The sequence below is a fragment of the Lactuca serriola genome, chromosome 9 (assembly GCF_051521515.1).
Source record: "Lactuca serriola cultivar US96UC23 chromosome 9, Lser_US96UC23_V15, whole genome shotgun sequence".
In the NCBI taxonomy this organism is placed as follows: Eukaryota; Viridiplantae; Streptophyta; class Magnoliopsida; order Asterales; family Asteraceae; genus Lactuca; species Lactuca serriola.
The window spans coordinates 6,120,627-6,141,800 of record NC_136416.1 but is presented as its reverse complement, the minus strand read 5'-3'; the positions used below and the strand labels follow the sequence as shown (position 1 = coordinate 6,141,800).

At 35.8% G+C, this 21,174-nt stretch overlaps 1 pseudogene; it reads right to left on the bottom strand.

Moving 5' to 3' along the window:
- Window positions 1-13,442: 13,442 nt before the first annotated feature.
- Window positions 13,443-14,073, bottom strand: LOC145073440 (glutaredoxin-C13 pseudogene; annotated as a pseudogene).
- Window positions 14,074-21,174: the final 7,101 nt, after the last annotated feature.

Here is a 21,174-nt window from a genome sequence, read left to right as displayed (position 1 = left end):
TTTAGATTTGTATTTTTATATTTATATTAACGTTTTAACTAATTAAATATACTAAAATAACTCACCCACCTTCTCTCTCTCATCTTCTCTCTCTCTCTCTCTCTCTCTCTCTCTCTCTCTCTCTCTCTCTCTCTCTCTCTCTCTCTTCGCCTGCCAAAAACACCTACCAAATGTCACCCTCTCAAGAACACCTATCACCGCTCACTACCACCATATGCCTACCACCATCGTCGTTCACTACCAGCATCTGTCTGCCATCATCGTCTTTCTCCACCACCATCACCCTCTCAAGAACATACGCACACATTATCTCTCTCACTCTCTTTTTCTCTCTGCATGCCACCATTCACCGCCAGCCACCTCCATCTCCCCCACCCTCACTTCTCATTCCTTAACTTGATGACCCTTCACCACCCACCAGCAAACCATCGTTCATCAAATTTTTGCTAGAAAATTCTTCAAAATGTCTCTCCCTCCTAGATCTCATTGGGAAAATCAACCCAAAAGCTTCATCGAGCTCCACCATCCACGAATACCTGAAAAGCTGAAAAATCGACGGATTTAAATAAGATAACTTCGATTTGAAGGGTTTATCACCTCTCTCTTCTTCCTCGGGTACAAATTTGCAGATCGAGCATCACCTCAGTTGAAAACCACCATAGAGCAACACCTCATTAAGCCTCCTACAAACGACGTCGGTGTAGTTATGGACAGATTTGAGCGGATCCGAACATACCGGTGAAAGAGGGAGGGATAAGTGGCAAAGGGGGTCTGTGGCGGCATGTGCAGACTGTCAACGATGGGGGTCTGATAATGTTGGGTTTTAATGAGATTCGATGGAGGTAGCATATGGCGACGATTAGATCGGTTCTCTGGTTCATGAGCCACCACCTCCTCATAGATGTTGATCGAAGATGGATGTGACATCCCCATTTTCACGGCCAAAAAAGACCGATTTTGTTTATGCTTTATAAAAATCAGAGTGCCTCTTTTTAATAAAACTGTGCGGAAGTTGTTCCCAGTGAAACATGATAAATACGTTATCAGGGCATTTCCGAAGAAAAGTATTTTTATTCATTTTAAAACATTTGGGATGTCATCGTCAATACAGAAACATAAGCATAAACATAACTTACATTTATTATCACTAGTGATTTATATCTCCTTAATCTCTCAGTGTAATGTGACTTCATATCAACACATGTGATATAAATAAACTGAGTGGGTCAGGTTGGGAAACCTGGTGAGTACATAGGGTTTTCAACCCACAATAATATAATTATTATGTTTAATCATTAAACAGTTAACCCAATTACTCATCCCTTTTATCTTCTTTACTCTTAAGGGTCTACCCTAAGAATCAACTATTTCTCATTCATTCATTCCTAAGGATTATCCTAAGGAATAGGTACGAAGTCCATCGTTGTCAATGACACATCTGTCAAGCACAAATGCTAGTTCTATCACTTAGGCACAACTGCCATAATTGTGACATTCTATATGAGGCGCAACTGCCTCCTTCAAGCACAGCTGCTAGGGTTATCTCATTTATTGACAGTATCGTTTTCGAAAGTCCACTTGCAATACATGTCAATGGGTTTTTAGAGTACACCGGTGAACACATCGTTCACAACATCTACAGGTTGCGAGCCTGCTCGTGTTCCATTGGACTGTCTAGAATAGTCTGTGGTTGTCATCCATACTCTGCTAGATGACGGGGCCAACATTTGGGAACAAGGCTTCTCATATCGTCCACCTCTCACCCTTACCTCATGGTCTATATCACCTCTCAACTCATCATCCAACTTATATTTCATCTATCCATGTTTTACTGAACATATTACGTAGATATAAATACATATACAGTTTAAATCATATAAAACTTGTATAAAATCATTCATCTAGCATAGATAGCAAATATACAGATAATATGCACCCAAAGCACGTAGTTTATATAAATACTTCATATCTATGTGTAAGATGAAAGGGACCATGTACTCACTTGAAAAGGTGGTGATTCCGAACTCAGATAACGCTTTGCTTCTTAAAAATAATTTCCTTCGACGAAACCTAGTATTATTACCACTAGAGTTTAGTCTATTATTCGTCGAGACTAATTAATAGTCTAGCTATTATTACTATTATATAAGCGTTAAACAATACTTATATAACCCATAATAATAGCCCAAGTACTTATTATAAGTTCCTAATAACGTTACTATAATTAAATAAAAGCTATATTAAAAATAGCGTAGACGTAGCTCACTTACAGCGGGTTTTATAGAAATTCAGGCTTTGCTTGGAGCAGTGTTCCCAAGCCGAAAATCTCTTCTTCTCGGAGCCGTCGAGCACTCTGGGGCTTCCGCCTCGTGCTAGGGAGGTTCCCTAGGCTTTTCGGGGGGTTTCGGGGCTAGAGAGAGGTTCTAGAGAGAGAGTAAAGAGAAGAAAGAATGGGAAAGGTGTGAAGAAAATGAGGGTGGGAGATGTTCTATTTATAGGGTGAAATATGGTTGAACTTGGTGCCACATGTCACTATCTGGTGGCAAGACTTGGGGAGAAAGCAATGGCCAAGATTGTGCCACATCACCCATTTTCGCACAGCACACTTCCGACTTCTATAATCCGTAACTTTCACATACAAGCTCCGTTTTTGACGTTTTTTATATCCACGCGTAGGTAAAAATAAGATCTACAACTTTCATTTTGACTCCGTCGGCTAATTCTCGACCGATCTTAAATTTAACAGTACAAGGAGATTATATTGTTAAATGTTCGCGTAAAATTCATAACTTCTACATACAGACTCTGTTTTCTCCTGTCTTTTTACCGTTGAGTTCTTATTAATGAGATCTTCAATTCTCATTTAGGTCGCGTAGGCCAAACGTAACATCCGGATTCCCAGGTATTATTTTTTATTCTTTTATTTTTGGGTGTTGTGAGGAGACTCGACGAGTTGGAGTCTAAACTCGTCGAGTAGGATCGCAGTTTTGCACGCGGGTTCGCGTCTGGACTCGGCGAGTCCATGCTGTTTTAATGAAACCCTAATTTCCAGGGTTTGAGACCTATTTAAAGGGGCTTATGGCCGTCATTTGCGGCCACCAACCCCAGAGAGAAACCCTAAAGAGATCTTGAGAGTTTTGGGAGAGAGAGAGGAGGCCATTGTTAACCTTTGAAGCATTGTTTGGCAAGGCAAAGAAGGTTCTAGCTAAGAGGAAGCAAGGGAGGTGGACATTCTTCGAATTTGGAGCTCAGAGCATCACTTTGGAGGTAATATTTTGGCTCCCTTTCTGTTGTTATGATGAACATGGAGGTTTAGGGTTTCTTGACCCCTTTGTTGGTTAGATTTGATGTCCATTTCGTCCCTATTTGTGATGCGGCTTGGAATGGGATCCGTAGAGGCCCAGAGTCGTTCATGTCACCACCCAGGTGGCTTGATTAAGTTTATTGACGGGGATGATGACATGAGCAAGCATATTGTTGGCATTCCAAAGCCGCTACCCAATGAACCAGAAGCCGACCTCAATGATGGGTTGGTGATGGATGCTCATGTGACAACCCGAAATTTATCCCGTCATTTTAACCTCTTCTTCCATTAATAAAACTCGTTTTATTAAATTGTCCGTTAACCTTTTTGAATTAGGTTAATTAAATTAGGACTTTTATTATGACTTCATAAGAGTCGGAATAAATTAGAAGCACGTGAAACACCCTCAATAATCCCTTGAAAAGTTTTAGTTACAATCAAGCCAAATTACGACCATTCAATCGGGTGCGACCAAAAGCCCCGTTTAACGTCAGTATCGGGTAGATTTCCACTGGGCCACAAACTCAAACCCCTATATAAGGGTGAGTAAACCTCATTTTCACCCTTTTCACTCTCTCTCTACAAGTTGCTTTCGATCCAAAAACGCCCATTTCGAGCTCCATAATCGTAAGTAATCTATCCTACCTTGTTGTTTAGCTTAATATACCTGCAAATTCGTGTTTAAATCACCCAAAACCCTCATAATCATGTGTTTACGGCCCAAGAACACTCTTGGATCGCAAACACTCATAAATGGGGTTTTGAACCCCCAAAACCCTTCCAAACCACTTATGGAGCTTAGTTATGACTTAGGGGCTTACATGAAAGGACTTAGAACACCAAAATATTAACATGTGAGGAGTGAACATGAGTTTACGGCCCAAGAACACTCTTGGACCGTAAACCCCTCTTCTTGGGCCGTGAACACCAATTAAGGTGTTAAATTTGCCCTTAAACAACTCCTAAGGCTTGGGTAAATGTCTAGAATCAACCACCAATGAAGTAGGGGCATTAAACATCAAGGAAACTATGGACTTAGGAGTTTACGACCGTAAACCCCCCCAAGGATTGGTCCATGGGCCGTAAACTCCCTTAAGAAGGCCAAATGATGCCCTAACTTCCCCCTTTGGCTTGGAAAAATGCATAGAACCTTATACTCTTTCATTTAAGACCTTACATCATGAGTTGAAGGACCAAGTGAGAGTTTATAGCCGTAAACTCTATGTTTACAGTCGTGAACTCCATTAAATGGTTCATTTGGAGCCTTAACCCCTTCCTATGCCCTAGATTGGAACCTAGCCTAATTCTACAAGTGATATAAGACCTTTAATCATCCAATAACACACCACCCATGAGTTTACGGCCGTAAAATCATGGGGATATGGTCTTAGGGCCGAAGTTTCCATAAAGAGTTTACTCTTGAAGAGTAAACTCCCTAACTAGGCCATACACTCCCTTATTGCAACCCAATAGCCTCCTAGCACTTGACCAAAGTGTTTTCCGCACATTAGGATGCTTATACGTGTTTAATTAGTATTATAATCACTAATTATATGTAAATATATGTCATCATATGTTAATAGGTCACTAAGTGTGTTCAAGTCTTTACTTGGCACCGAGCACCCAAACGACACCTCCGTCTGATCCACTCGCAACAGGTGAGTTCATACCCCTGAATTAACCTTTTAAATGATTTTAACTACTTTTATAGGGGGAATACAAGTTGAACTGTATAGTTATTAGATAAATCACCTATGATTAATAACTGTATATCTAAATAGATTTTTGCATGTTAACTGTTTTATCCAGCTTAAGATGTTCCAATCTCGCTTTCAACTCTTGTTAAAGTATAAATTTCTCTTCTAGATTATCATAAGTATTCGAAAGGTTTTCCGAAGGTTTTTCAAAGGATTTTCCAAAGGTTTTTCACGTTTGGTTACTAAAGAGACATCAAGTCGTAATTTCTTGTTAAAGGTTTTCCAAAGGTTCTCTTCACTTAAACTGTTTTATCAAATCGTTTTCAAAGCTTGTTTTACAAAAATGACATCAAGTCGTAAATTCTTATTTGTAAAGGTTTTCCAAAGGTTTTACCAAAGTTTTCATCTATGCTTTATTTCGTTAAATGCATGCCTATATTTGTATAATTATATAAATAATGTTTAAAGGACTTAGGAAGGCTAGTTCGCGCTATTTCCTTTTCCTCGTTGGGATGTGGTCTGGTGGGTATCGGTTATCCGCCCGAAGGTCGTTTAAACATTAATTATATATCATGTATACATGTATGGACATAAAACCTCTCTCTCTCAGCCAATTCATCGCCTTGAGTAGTACAGGCATTCTTATATTATTCATGTTTCTGGAACCCTGGTAACTATTATAGGAATAGTTAGGAGACTCTATCTCTATCTCTATCTCTATCTCTATTTTCTCTCTCTCTCTCTCTCTCTCTCTCTCTCTCTCTCTTTTACTTTAGAATGTGACACACTATTTCCCTCTACGACGCTTCATTGCGTCAATGCCGTGTAACTAGAGTCTCTGGGAAGGAGAGCGAACATCATGTGTATAGATCTATTCGGGACTGAGAGACTGACACTCCCACACCCAGACTACTAGCTACAGTCCACGCCGGTAAGGCCCATGGGTGACATAATGCCACTACCTCTACGCGTGACTTGGAGGGTCATCGGATGCTCTATCGTCGATCAGCATGGTTACATATGGGTTCACATTCACCCCTTTTTGTTTTAGACCTTGCTAGCTGTATCATTCATTTGATACTGTCTGGAGTCTGTACTTCCTTTTGTTAGACTGAACCAGGCGTATCCTTCATTCGATACTCTCCCGGAGTCTATGATTTCTTTTGCCTTAGTCAGCAGTATTACTGTTGAGGCATACATTATTTTTCCCCTAGTATTTTTACTAGTGATATTCTCACATTTTCTTTAAAGTCAATACCGTATTTTGGTAATGATAGCATTTAGGGGAAAATTACTCTTTAAAACATAACTCTGTCAAGTCTTGGTAGAAGACTGATTTTATTTAGAAAATATAGGATTTTTTGGAAAGGACGCTAATACACCGTAGATTCTAAACTACTACCTTTCATAAAGTTATTTTGAATAAAAAAATGCGTATTTATATAAATGACACTAAATACTTATGGACTCACCAACATTATAAAATGCTCATACTCGCTTTCAAAATAACTTGTATTCTCAGGTCAGCGATAGATAGGTACATCTCAGGAGCTTTTGTGGAGACAGCCTAGTACCGAGCTGCATCTATGTTATGTTCTGTAATTATTTTGATATTACTATAACATGTAACCGATGTAAAATTATTACTATTAATGCAATGGTTGTTGTACTTTGATTACTATACTATATATGTTGTGATACTTGACATGATGTCATCCACCCCAGAACGTTTCCGTCGTCCAGTTTTGGGGTGTGACAGCTCAACTACTTGATCGTGTTTTTAAACTACCTATCACCACCGTCAAAAGCATCCCTCATAACTGTCGTATGACTTTCTCTCAGGCTTTGAAAGCAGCCCTTTCCAAGGTGGCTGCTCATCCCAGATCCGTTGAAACGTAGGTTGCTTTGTTAATTCTTCATAGGTGTACTCTTCAGGTGTTCAGGCCCAAGAATAGGCAAGAAAGTAGGTCTGGCAACTGGAAGTCTTTGCAACATCGTAATATATTGAGCGCTTTAGCTACTTGGGGGATTGAAGACGGTATCGCCAAGCTAGTTAAAAACTTAGTTGACAATGCAAGACTGGAGCAACAAGACAAAAGAAGAAGAGTACATTCAGGAGAAAAGAACATTGGACAACACCAATGTCAGACAATTAGAGGATAAGCATCCATACAAGCCACCGCCTTCCATGCCCAACACCATATTTTTAGAACCTCCCCTTGTAGTGGACGTTGACAAGGTCCTCGGGGGAATTAAATCCTTCCCTAAAGGTACCTCGTGTGGGAGAGACGAGTTGAGAGCTCAACAAATTTAGATGCCCTTTGTGGAGAAGATTCGGCTATAACCAAATACCTCCTACGTGCTATTACATTTATGGTTAATCTATGGCTAGGGGGAAGATCCCCTTCGAGTTTGGCAAAATTTGTTGCCTCTGCTGCTCTCACACCACTCTTAAAACTTGACAACGGAATACGACCTATTGCAATAAGTACTATATGGAGACGTTTGGTTTCCATGTTGGCTATGAAAGGCGTTGGTAAAGAAATGGCCAAGTATCTTAATGATTTTTAGTTTGGAGTCGGGGTGTCGGTGGCGCTGAGGTCGTATTACATAGCGCCAATAGGTTATTAAGTGAGCACCACAATGACGGATCTCTCTCCATGCTTACCATGGACTTCTCTAATGCCTTTAACCTTGTTGACAGATCCACATTATTTCATGAGTTCAGAATGAGGCGGCCCTCTATATCCTTGTAGGTAGAATTCCTATATGGTTAAGCAGCAAGGTTGTATCTAGGCAACACATATATTTGGTCCACTACTGGGGTTCAGCAAGGAGATCCCTTGGGACCACTTCTTTTTGCCCTTGTGTTGCACCCGCTCTTGCATAATATTAGAGACAATTGCAAGCTTCTTCTTCATGCATGGTACCTTGATGATGGCACACTTATCGGAGATTCGGAGGAGGTGGCCAAAGCATTGGACATCATTACGGCGATTGGCCTAAAATTGGGCCTTCAACTTAATATCAAGAAAACCGAGCTCTTTTGGCCCTCATATGATGGTAAGAAGTTACGTCAGGGGCTATTCCTGGCTGGCATCGGAAGGCCGCCTTTGGGGGTGAAACTTCTTGGAGGGAGTTGTTAGTAGAGATGATGGTTTCATTCGCAGCTTAGCCATAAAGAGAGCCGAAAACGCTGTGAATTTGATGTGCCTTCTTCCATAATTGTCTGACCCCAGAGTGATATCCTTTTTCTTCAATCTTGTATGGGTATCGCTAAGCTTTTCTTTAGGCTGAGGACGTGCCAACCCGTTCACATGGAGGAGGTGGCAATATTCTTTGACAATGGGTTGCGTGGGGCGATTGAGGACATTGTGGTTTGTGGTGACCCATTCTTTAGCGACATACACTGTCGACTTGCTTCCTTACCCATTAGGTTTGGAGGTTTGGGTTTATACTCGGCAGTATAGGCTACCTCATATGCTTTTGTTGCCTCAAGGACCCAATCTTGGGTATTGCAAGACCACATCTTACGGAATAGTGGCATATATGGTATGGATTATGATTATGATTGTGCCTTGGCATCTCTAAGTAACAAGCTTCCAGATTTTGATCTTAACAGTTTTACTACTAAAGACACTGCCCCCTAAATCCAAGATTACACCGGCGAGTACCCTTTTTCGTAAAATTGTCCAAGATATGGAAGTGCATCTCGACATGACGGCTCTGCAGAAAGCGATTTTCTAGTGCTTACGTGCACCACATGCTCAAGATTTTCTTCTAGCTATACCTATAGATGGGCTTGGCCAACATATGTCTCCCAAGGAGTATCGTACTATCCTTAAATATCGACTCATAATTCCCATATTCTCAGCTGATGAGATATGTCTGGAGAGCATGTAGTTCATTATAAGGAACTCCCGGGTTTCAAATACCGGCACAGTATGGTTAAGGATGTTTTGTGTGACATATTTAAGTGTGTTGGGGTTTCCGCTAAGAAAGAGGCACCTGTTAATTTCTTGACTGACCCGACAGAAGAAAGGTCAACCCTTAGACCGACTGACATTTTGATTTTTAGATGGGTTGGAGGGAAACACGCATGTGTGGACCTTACATGGGTATCCCCTCTCGTAGGCTTGAGGGATGGGGGTTTAACGGCAGGACATACTGCTTTAAAAGCAGCTACAAGTAAAGTCACCAAACATGAGAAATCGTGCATAGAAAATCAACACATGTTCATACCATTTGCATTTGATACGTTTGGTTTCCTCGCGTCAGATGCGGTAGAGCTTCTTAATAGGGTACAATGGATCATGCATAGTAATGTTATATCCCTTAGATCTTCGGATGTAGTCTTTAAAAGAATTAGCTTTACCATACAAAAAGGCTTAGCGGCGCAGCTTGTTGCCTGTTTGCCATCTCACTCATTGTACGATGATAATTAAAAGAACTATTGTTTTGATAAAAAAAAAAATTAGAGCAAAAAAAAGAGCCAAAAGACAAGAGTATGGCTTTCATGTTAATTTATTAAAAAAAAACCATGCTTTAAAGGCATGAAAGACAAGTAGGCTTTAGGAGACATTATTGTCTTAAAGTGTTAAGGACTTATGGTCCATAAAATCATTTTATGCATATAAAAGATGAGGCTTGCATTCATTCTTGATACTTTATGCAAATGGCCGAAAATTGTCTTCTTCCTCTCATTCTCTCTTAATTAGTTAAGAGCTTTGAAGATTACTTGCTTTTACATGTCCTCTTTAAGTTCATATTGGTTATGAACTTAAAGCTTAAGAGTTTAAGAGTTTTGGACTAGCATCTACATAAAGTTGAGTCATTGTTAGTGTCTCAAAAGTTCCGCATTCTTCATCAACTTCCAAGCCTCCCAAGAGGATCCAAAGAACAACAAAGGTTGTTATTTCTTCATCACTTCTGTGGTTGGTATTTTATCTTTCTATAACTTGCAAGGAAATCCTTGGTGGGTATAAAATGTTTATGTTATTTCAAATATTAAAGTCTTCTTTTGCCATATTTTTCTAGTTTATGAAACTATTTTTGAACTAAAATTCAACAGTGACACATGTAATACCCCACAAACCATGTATGTAAAGTGGCCGAATGATTAATGGTGTCTCTCTAGATAAAGTGTTGTCTATATAAGGACCATTTCTTGTTATACCAAATACAACACCTTAATAATACTAAATAATCATTTTAGCCTTATATCCCGATAAACAATTTTCACAATATTTATCAATTTTAACACACGCGAGAGATTTAAATGAAAACATATAAGGGAGAGTAGGATGATGTTTTAATATATAAGTCAATTTTTTTTAGCTTAACCCATTAAGTCATCATGTCCGAATTAAGTAAAAATAAAACAACCATTTAACTATACATATTAAGTGCTTAACCGGTAACCCTCATCAAGTAAAAAAGAAACAACCCCTTAGATAATACTAGTTATGCCGAAAACTATTGGTTGCTAATTCTGTGGCTTGATCTACCATGGTGAAAACATGAAAAGATTTCATAGTGTGAATATCGATCAATATTAAAAAACATGTAGTGATTACTTCTTTTCTTCATTTTACAGTAATGTCTAAAATGAACATATATATTGATGATATATTTAATTAACATAGTGCCGCGACGTGGCAATCGCTTACTTCAAAAATTCTAATGATATATCTCCTAGCTTAGCCGCCCAACCACCAATTTTCATGATTCCACAAGAACTTCATGAGTGAGATTGATGGGAATTGATTCGCAAAAAGATTAATGTTCGCCATTCTGGATTTCCTGGGTAAATCTTTACCACTTTTTTCGCTACTACTTAGGAAAGAATTTAGTTGTGATCTTTGAGTATCCTGTTTCTGTCAACTTGGTTAGTTGCTTTTCAAAAAGAGAATTGGGCCCAATTTTTGTGTTGTGCAAGGGTGATTCCAGCCTTTTAACATAATGTTTATGGTTCTTAGATACGCTTGAATAACAATGTTTCTTTGAAGATTGGCCTAATCTACCAACCTTTAATTTCTTGGTTAAAGATGTTGGCTAATGTATGTTGAACGCTCCTGCACTATGTTTTCGAGATTTGAAAGTGGAAAAGGGGAAGATTTGGGAGGAAATAAAGAGGAAGATAAAGAAATGGAAGAATGGTTTTGACTACTTTTCTCTTCAAAATTTTCCTCACATAAGTGGGAACAACTCCACCATAATTCAAACACGGTACTTTTGTGTCTAAACCAAGAGTAAATTACACGAATGGTCCCTATGGTTTAGGATAATTTGCGCATTTGGTCCCTAACTTATTTTTTTAACTCGGAAGGTCCCTACTATTTGTTTTTGTTACGCGCTCGGTCCCTGTCTTACCTAAAAAGACTATTTTGCCCTTGATTTTTTTAATTTATTTAAATAAACACACCTCCAACCCAACCCCCTCATCTTACCTTACCTACCCCATCATTTTTTCTATTTAAATAATAGTTTTTTTTAGGTAAGACAGGGACCAAACGTGTGACAAAAATAAATAGTAAGGACCAAGCGCGTAAAAAAAAATAGTAGGGACCTTCTGAGTTAAAAAAATAAGTTAGGGACCAAACGCGTAAATTATCCTAAACCATAGGGACCATTCGTGTAATTTACTCCTAAACCAACTCGAACAATACTATAAAAATATTGATTTTTTAGAAACTGACGATATTGACTCCAAATTTGGTGTTATATTATTCATTTACACCAAACTTTATTTTTATTATTTACATCGTTAAACATTTAACATAGAATTACAAAAAATTAAATTACACAAAAATATCATTACAAAATAGGGTGCTGAAATTATTGATGTTTTTATTTTATTTTAATGTTAGAGTATCTCAATGGTAAAGTCGTTTACAAAGACGATGCAAAATCACGTCTGTCCGTGTTTAATAAACAAAAGTTTTGAATCAAGAAAAGATAGTGGCCATGAATGGAAAATTGTGTTTTAGGCAGACAAGCACATGAATTTGTATGGAGCTTTACATGAAAGGGGAATATGCAGATAATCAGAAAAGAGGCAAGTTTGATGAAGAAGCTATATACCTTACCAGTCACCGGCAGTTGGCTGATATTCCCAGGAAATCTTCATTTGTGCTAACTTTTTGAAAAAGAAGGTCTGAAAGAAACCCCAAGATATAAATATTAGAAAAGAGAGAATGAAAATGAAAGCTTGAAGCATTGAATTCGTTTCTTTTAGTAAAAGTGGAGAATATATCTTCTTTAACTTTTTTGCAAACCAAAGTAGGAATGTCAGAGCCTCCATATATTCTAGATCGACCATCATTTCCTGGGTAGTGCAAACGGAAAGCAAAACTTAAAGTAATTGCAATAATTAAAATAAAACCCCACGAGCTTTGATTTTTTATTGTTCTTATAACTGATTATAAGTTGGTTTTATGGCCAAAAATAAAGTCTGTAATGTAAGCATCATTTATCTTGCATGACAAGATAGGACATAATTGTCCTACATTTGACGTTCATTGGACCGGGACCCAAACTGATGTAAATGGAACAAAAATTGCATTTTTTTGTGTAAAAGACGTAAATGCCCTCCTCATCTTTGTCATCGAAAATACCTCTTGAAAGTTTGTCTCGTCCAATACAGTCCAATTGTGTCATGTCTTTTCATGTCTGGTGTATGCAACCTAATTATGAATACTAATAACATCATTCTCCCTTTATATGGGTACTTTTGGTCACTCTTGTATGGTAGGGGATCCAAGATTTTTTTTTCTTACACTACAGAATCTTTTCTCAAGCCGTCCCTGTCTGCACCCCTAAAAACCATACAAAAGAATCAAATACATTACGGCTTGCGCCTCTCTTTTAAGATGGTGTTTTCCCTTTTCCCTTTTTTTTCATGATCTCTTTCCATTTTTCTTCAAATTTTGTTGATGATCATGTATGTGTGTGCATTGATATAGTTTAGGGCAAAAAAATGACAATTTGTACTATGTTTGATGGGTGAGAAGGATGCCAATGAGACAAAAGTTATACTTTAGCACTTACAAATGTAGAATAAGATGAGACAGAAGTTGTACTTTAGCACTTAAAAATGTAGAATTGGTGTAACTTAAAAATATCTAAGCAATTCGGCAATATCAATAGAAATATCTCTTGTGTTCTCGCGTGGACATAGTCGATCACTATAACTTTGATTGTGTGAACAACGTAAATATTGTGTTCTTTATTACTTTGTGTGTGAAATCGTTAATCGTTTGTCTCTCCTCATCCCCATCATTGAAAATAGTCACAGAAAGCTTGTCCGGTTCGAGTTCAGTCCTAACAAGACCAGTGGCACAGTCTTGTGGTACTTAATTCATACTCATGCAAAAATCAATTCATACATATGTACTATGGATTGCTTTTTGAGATTTCAACATTTTATTTTGGGTTTTGAGTGCACTAGATAATTAGTAATCACATTCAAATGAAGGATAACCATGTCTTCTCATCGAACACATGCGAACATATCAAGACAGCTAAATTAATAACCTAAAAGCTACTGATTATGATATTATCCTACATTCATAACCTTTAATCTAATAGAATAATAGCTAAACTAGTTGAATATATAATAACTGCTACTACGCATGGTCTTGAGCCAAACTTATTTCTTCAACTTGTGGTCTTTCTAAGCGAGTGTCTGGTATGGCCTGAGCATTGGGATGAGGGCGCCACTCAGGTGCAGGGACATGACCTCGTTGGTGGACCCAATGAGTTTCCCCCCTACGAATACAGCTGGAACATGAGGGGAGTTACGTCCTTGGGCTAGCAGAGCCTGTTCGATCTCCCACCCATCTGGTTCATGGTCCATCTCGTGAACTAAAGGCTCAACCCCAAGTTCTTGGAACAGAATAGTCACAGCATAACACAAACAACAGGTGCTCTTGCTAAATATCACAACTCCATTCTCTGATGTCAATGTTTGAATCTTGTCCATCTTAATCCGATTTGGTAATAGAAGGAAACTAGGAGAAGGGTTGAGGAGGAAGATACAGTATGGGATATTTGTTTGAAGTTTCAAGTACTCGTCCTACTTCTATTTATATAAAACAGGTAATGTTGGACTTGTTTTCTTCAAACAAGAACATTCAAATTAGGTGCTTTTCTTAGATGCTTGAAAACCACTAAAGGCACCTTTCAAATATATGGATACTTTTTTTCCTTTCCACACACCAAGGAACAAGTTGAACACATATTCTTTATCTCATTTGCATAAACCAACTGTATCTTAAACATACTATGATCAATTTTCTTTGAATGACGATCGAAAAACGAAACTACTGATGTTTTTGTCAAGACTATCTTCGAGGTGATGTGTGCCAGATCAATGAAACTTCCTCAAAGATACAGTTTATGTTGCCAAGACAGTTAAAGTCTGAAAGATTCCTTCCTACTCGATCAATGAAGGTTTACTTCCTAGGTAGGATGCATGTTCATCTGTATAGATCGATTTATTCTATGTTTTACTTGCTTTGGTATGGTCGGACTGAGATGTTGCTCAAAACCTTTATACTAATGTTGGTAAAAACATGATTGGTCTAGTTTCCGAGCGTTATTACTCTTTTGCATCTGCGATTCCTAAACAAATGTCTGTGCATAAATTTTAGATCATTAATACAATTTAACAGAGGCATCACATTCCTTTCTCAAAAACTTAAATGTTTGGTCGACGTGTGAAAGCTAAGGACCATGAGTTCGATTCATGCAGATTCTTTGAACCTCACAACTTAGCCACAGAAGTCCACTAGAAAAACGGAAAGATTCTAACACTAGTCACTTAGTTCAACCAGATTCTTTCTATCCCCAAACTAGATTCTCAGGCTAGAAACGATTAGAATTTAATTGCTTTTGGTGGGTTATGATTCTTGATAACATGCCCACCCACTCACATACATTCTTTAACACCTATCAATCTTGTATGCGTGAGAGTTTATCCATATATTGTGCCTCCATTATCAATGAGTCAAAATTTTCACGAACTCCTCACAATGCATTTTGAAAACATAAAAAATTTCCATGAATCTTAATGTTTAGAGCATATCTGATACACACAGAGAAGGTAGTTGACATGCCTATATACAAAAACAGTACCAGGCTTCAGGATCACAAGATGTATGTATGCTACTGTATGTGCCGATGACACCCACCTTTTAACGTCTACTATATTAGAGGTTTATGGAAATGGGCTGGACCTTAGCTATATTAGGACGCTCACAATTCATTGAGCTCTATAGAGTTTAGAGTGACGGGTGTGGGCAACGCGGAGAACGCGTTATCTGACGTGGGACGCGCCATAACGGCGCCATAACGCGGAACACCGCCCCAGCTAGCCGTTATGGGGCGTTACGCCATTAGCCGTGACCATGGTAACGAATTGTAACGCGGTTTTTTTGACCGTTGCAAATTTAATTCCATTGAAAAACGGTAATATTACCGTTGATTTGTAAAAAAAAAAAAATTACTACTTTTAAAAATTAAACTATATAACTACATATACCTCATTTTATTTATACTTCTATTTCTCTATATTTATCTCTATTTCTCTATATCTCTATCTATTTCTCTATATCTATCTCTACTTCATTCAAAACAAAAAAACCACTATGGATCAAAACCCGAATACCCCTCCTCCTAAGACAAACACATCCACTCCATTAGGTTTTGCGGGATATGAGGGATACATTAACCTTCTAAACTCCCAAAAATCACCACAAATTCCATATTTCGGCAATTTTTTCAATACCGCCTCACCCCCAATACAATTCCCCACCTCACCATTTATGCAACAAAATGCAAACATACAACAAAACCTTTTTCACACATTCGGTTCCATGTGCCAAACCGTCACACAACCCACACCCACGCAGGAACCCGTTGTCGAGACGCAAGCCGGGGGTAGTCAGAAAGCATCGGGAAAAAGGGAGACCAAAAAAGAAAGGGAAAGAGGTCGTTGTCGGGACGGACGAAATGGAAGCACCTCCAACATGGTGGACACCGGAGGAAGAGCATGCGTTGGCGACAGCTTGGTGCGGTACTTCAAAACAACCAACTATGGGGAACGATATGTAGAGAGTTGCTTTTTGGGATGTCGTAATCATCAAATTCCGCACAATTTTGAACAAGGGTGACACGTATCGCAATAATGATATGCTTAGTGGCAAATGGACTCAAATTAGCCGGAAGTGCACCAAATTCAATTCCATATACAACAAACTTTCTTCGCAACGTCAAAGTGGTGCCAATGATTTCGATGTGTTTAGAGCCGCGAGGGAGGAATATCACGTGCAAATGGGGCACGTATTTGAGTATGAAAAAGTATGGGAGTTAGTGAGGAAAGATCCAAAATGGATGAAGACGCCAACATCATCGGAACAACAATCCAAAAGGTCTCGTGATTCGGGTTCGGTTGACGTTTCCGACGGACACACGGACATCGACCTCAACGCGGACACCGATGAGATCCCGGACGAGTTTGACGACATCGAGGAAATCTCTCTGCCACGACGACCTATGGGGCGCAACAAAGCGAAGCGCGCTCAACGACATGCGGAGAAGAATGAAAGTCGGCTTCGAGAGCACGAGGAAATGAAAAAAAAATTCGACGCCCACACGGAAATCGCAAATAAAAGATATGAATTGCAACGAGAGCATTTGGATTTCCTTCGTCAAGAAGCCCAACAAGATCGCATATCGAAGGATTTGACAATTCTTACGACAAACGAAGAAAATTTACCACCGAGACGAGCTGAAGTGATACGGAAGATGAAGGCACAGATAGAGAGAAAATACTTGGGCGAAGAATAGTTTGTCGGTGTTTTTTTTATAAATTATTATGACTATCGTGTGTTGTTTTTTTTTCAATGTTTTTTTTTTGTTTTTTTTTTTTTAAGTTTGTATGGTATTTTTAATTTTCTAATTAATGAAATTATGTTTTATTAATTTATATGTTTTTTTTTATAAATATATGACATATATTAAAAAAATAAAAATTATGTTTTATTAATTTATATGTTTTTTTATAAATATATGACATATAATAAAAAAATAAAACAAATTAGAATAATAGAAATTAAAAACATCAAAAGAATAAAAAATAAAAAAAGAAATAGAAAATAGTATGTGTTATGTTATTTGGTGTTGTCCATTTCCACCCTTGGTGTTATAACATCAAATTGTGACTAGGATGATGAGGTGGACAATTTGGGTGTGATAACATGTTGTCCAGGCCTAGTAGTCCTAATGGATTGTCATTATCCTATATTCCATATACCTTTGTCATTTTTTACAATGCATTAAACTCCAGAAAGTTCAATAAAATATAAATATAAACTAGGCGAATGTCTGCGCGTTGCGCAGAAACACCTATATAGTTGAAGTCTTTACAAATATATGATTTTTTAAATATAACAATAACGTTGTTGTTAAATTTGATATAATAATTTGTATATACTAAATTGATATAATACATTAATTATTTTGAATTATATGATAATATATACATTTATTATAACTTCATAATCTCAATCGTTTGAATGAATTCTACCAGCGAGTTACGCATGAATAAAATTAAATATAATATATGATTTGATGTTATTTATAGTTGTTTTTATTGTTAATTAAATTTTTAAAACTTATTTGCTTAATATTTTAATTTCTATCATTATAATTATTTAAAACATCAAACATCGTTTTTTTATTTTAAAGCTAACAATATAATCATTTATATAGAGTTGTTTTTAACTATTGTTATTGTAAGTTATTTTAAACTACTTATTTGGAAACTTTTAACGATTATAAAAATATATTTAAGAAATATTTTAGTTAAATTGAAATTACAATTTAGTATTTGCTTTTATCACTACAATTTATTACTTTTAACTATTTACAAAATATTCTTTAGTTTTTTTAAATGGAACTGAAATTTTATATTTGAGTTGAAATTTTAATGCACAGAAACACCTATATAGTTGAAGTCTCTACAAATATATATATTTTAAAATATAACACTAACGTTGTTGTTAAATTTGATATAACAATTCGTATATTAATTTGATATAATATATTGATTATTTTGAATTATATGATAATATATAAATCTATTATAACGTCATAATCTCAATCGTTTGAATGACTTCTACTCGCGAGTTACACATCAATAAAATTAAATATTATATATGGTTTAATATTATTTATAGTTGTTATTTTTAACTAATTTTTTAAAATTTATTTGCTTCATGTTTTAATTTCTATTATTATAATTATTTAACATATCAAACATTATTTTTTGATTTTAAAGGTAACAATATAATCATTTATATAGAGTTATTTTTAACTATTGTTATTATAAGTTATTTTAACCTACTTATTTGAAATTTTTTAACGATTATATAAATATATTTAGGAAATATTTTAGTTAAACTAATATTACAATTTAGTTTTTGCATTTATCACTTTTAACTATTTACAAAATATTATTTGGTTTTTTTAGTGGAACTGAAATTTATATTTAAGTTGACATTGTGATGTTATATTTAAATTAACAATTTAACTATTTTGTCCAAACTGTTCAAAAATTGTAGCTTTAAACTGATAATGGTTTACATGCAACAATATTATAAATCTAATAAATTAAGTATAATATGTTAAAATTTAAAGATATAACTTTATAAATAGAAGTATAAAGATTATTTTAAAATTGAAATTTAGTCTATTTATGATTACACTTTAGGTTTGATATTTATTTAACCTTATTAACCAACTTACAATCATTATTAGAAAGACACTACAATTTATCACTTTCAACTATTTATAAAATAATCTTTGGGTTGTTTAAGTTAAATAAAATTTATATTTAAGTTGAGCCTATAATGTTATATTTTAATTAATAATTTAAGTATTTTATACAAATTGTTCAAAAATTATACCTTTAAAATGATAATTGTTTATATCCAACAATATATTAAAACTAATAAATTAAGTACAATATGTTAAAAGTTAAAAAACATAATTTTATAAGTAGAATTAAAAATATTATTTTAATATTGAAATTTAGTTTATATATGAATACACTTTAGATTTGATATTTATTTAACCTAATTACCAAATTATAATTATTATTATAAAGAAATTGAAAAGTCATGGGAGTTTCAAATGAATGTGGTGAAAGGAAAAAAGAATGAGGGTTTTAAATGCATGAGATTCAAGAAAAAATGCTAACTTTATAAGTATGTATGATATTTATTTTAAGAATTAGAAAACTTTCTTTTTTACTCTTGACGGGTTTAATGGCCATTGAAGTCCGAATTTATTGAATGCTAATATGAAATCTCACCACGATAAACTTTCATCAATTAAACAAAAATACAACTAAGTTTGCCACATCATTTGATTCTCTTGTTCAACTCTTCATTATAGATGCTTATATATATATATATATATATATATATATATATATATATATATATATATATATTCTAATAAAATAATGAGCCAACTATACCAAGCCTTATACTTTTGCTTGCATAGGAATTACAAAATCTAGCCATACCCTACAAGAAACTAAAGCCTTAAGGATCCTAGACACCTATATACACACACACACACACACACACATATATATATATATATATATATATATATAATCATAAATGATTATGACAGTTGATGACAGATGGTGGTGACAGAGGTGACGGTGATATATGTAATGGAGGTGACCGTGGTGAGGTCGACTGGTGTCAGAGGTGGTGGTAGTGGTGATGATGGTGGTGGGGATGGTGGCGGAGGAGAAAGGAACGGGCAACACTGTATAATCATTTATGATTATACTAGGCATGCCGTGCCGGTACGCCGGAGGGTTAGAGCGGCAGATGTGAAATACGTGGCTGAAGTTGAATCTCAAGATCTCTATTTTACTTTTAATTTCAACGGAACCTACATATCTCTCTCTTTCTATATATATATATATATATATATATATATATATATATATATATATATATATATAAAGTTTTCGGTTTACCCTTTTCCCCTTCGTTAGGAAGTTACTTGTTTGATTCTGTTGGATGATAATTAACACATCTCTTGCTTGGAGGATCAAGTTGTAGAGAGAAACAGTCGTGCAATCTCATAGAAAATTTCTTGTACTTTTTAAAGCTTAATACCATCATCAGGTTTCATTGGTAATATAAATCACCAAGAGACATCAAATAATTTTTTTAACATCACTTCCTTGCTTTGGAGACATTGCGATTCACTTTCCCTTGGCCGTGGGACCGGTTCGTGTGGGACACCAAGGGGCTGATACCCTTTTTAGATTTATAGAATTTTGGTGAACAATATGTGATGAGGTAGATGCTAGATGTGGTTTTCTTTTATGTTTGATGAGATACAAATGTTGAGGAACCCTGTTACAAAGAAGGTCAATATTTCTCAATGTATACTTGGAAGGTGAATTTAAATACTTCGAACTTGGTTTGTTTGTGTTTCAGGTTTATAAATTGAGAAGGGTTGTTTGTGAATGTTTCAAAGATAGAGGGGCTGAGAGTGAAGATTGTTGAGGGACTAAATGTGGATCACACCTAGGATGTATGCACACGTATTCTCCCATATTGATGGTGTGTATTGTTCTTCAAGGTGTTATACACACTATATAAGTGTTATTAAAGAGGAGTTTTTTTTGTAAAAGTATGTTGGTTTTCAAAAGTCATTGTAGAAATAGGTTAGTTTTAGAATGTATTGTAGAAATAGGTTGGTTTGAATAAAGGCCCACCATTCCAATAGATTCTTTCCAGAAAAATAAATGTATATTTTCATTTTTAACCCTTCCACTTTAATCTTTTTTTTATTTACATTTTGTACAATTGAACAATCCATTTTTTACCCTTGTTAAATATTATACATAGATTACTTTACTCTATAATATATGATTATATCTTATGTATTATTATTTACAAATTATACCTTTAAATAGAGTTTATAAAGACCTTCAAATAGATACCAATATTGAATATATTACAACAGTACGAAATTACAAGAACAATTAAAAATGATATTACAATACGAAGTAAACGTAAAATTACAATACAAGTTAAACAGTAACTTAAACATTAATTGAAAATGTTACAAAGT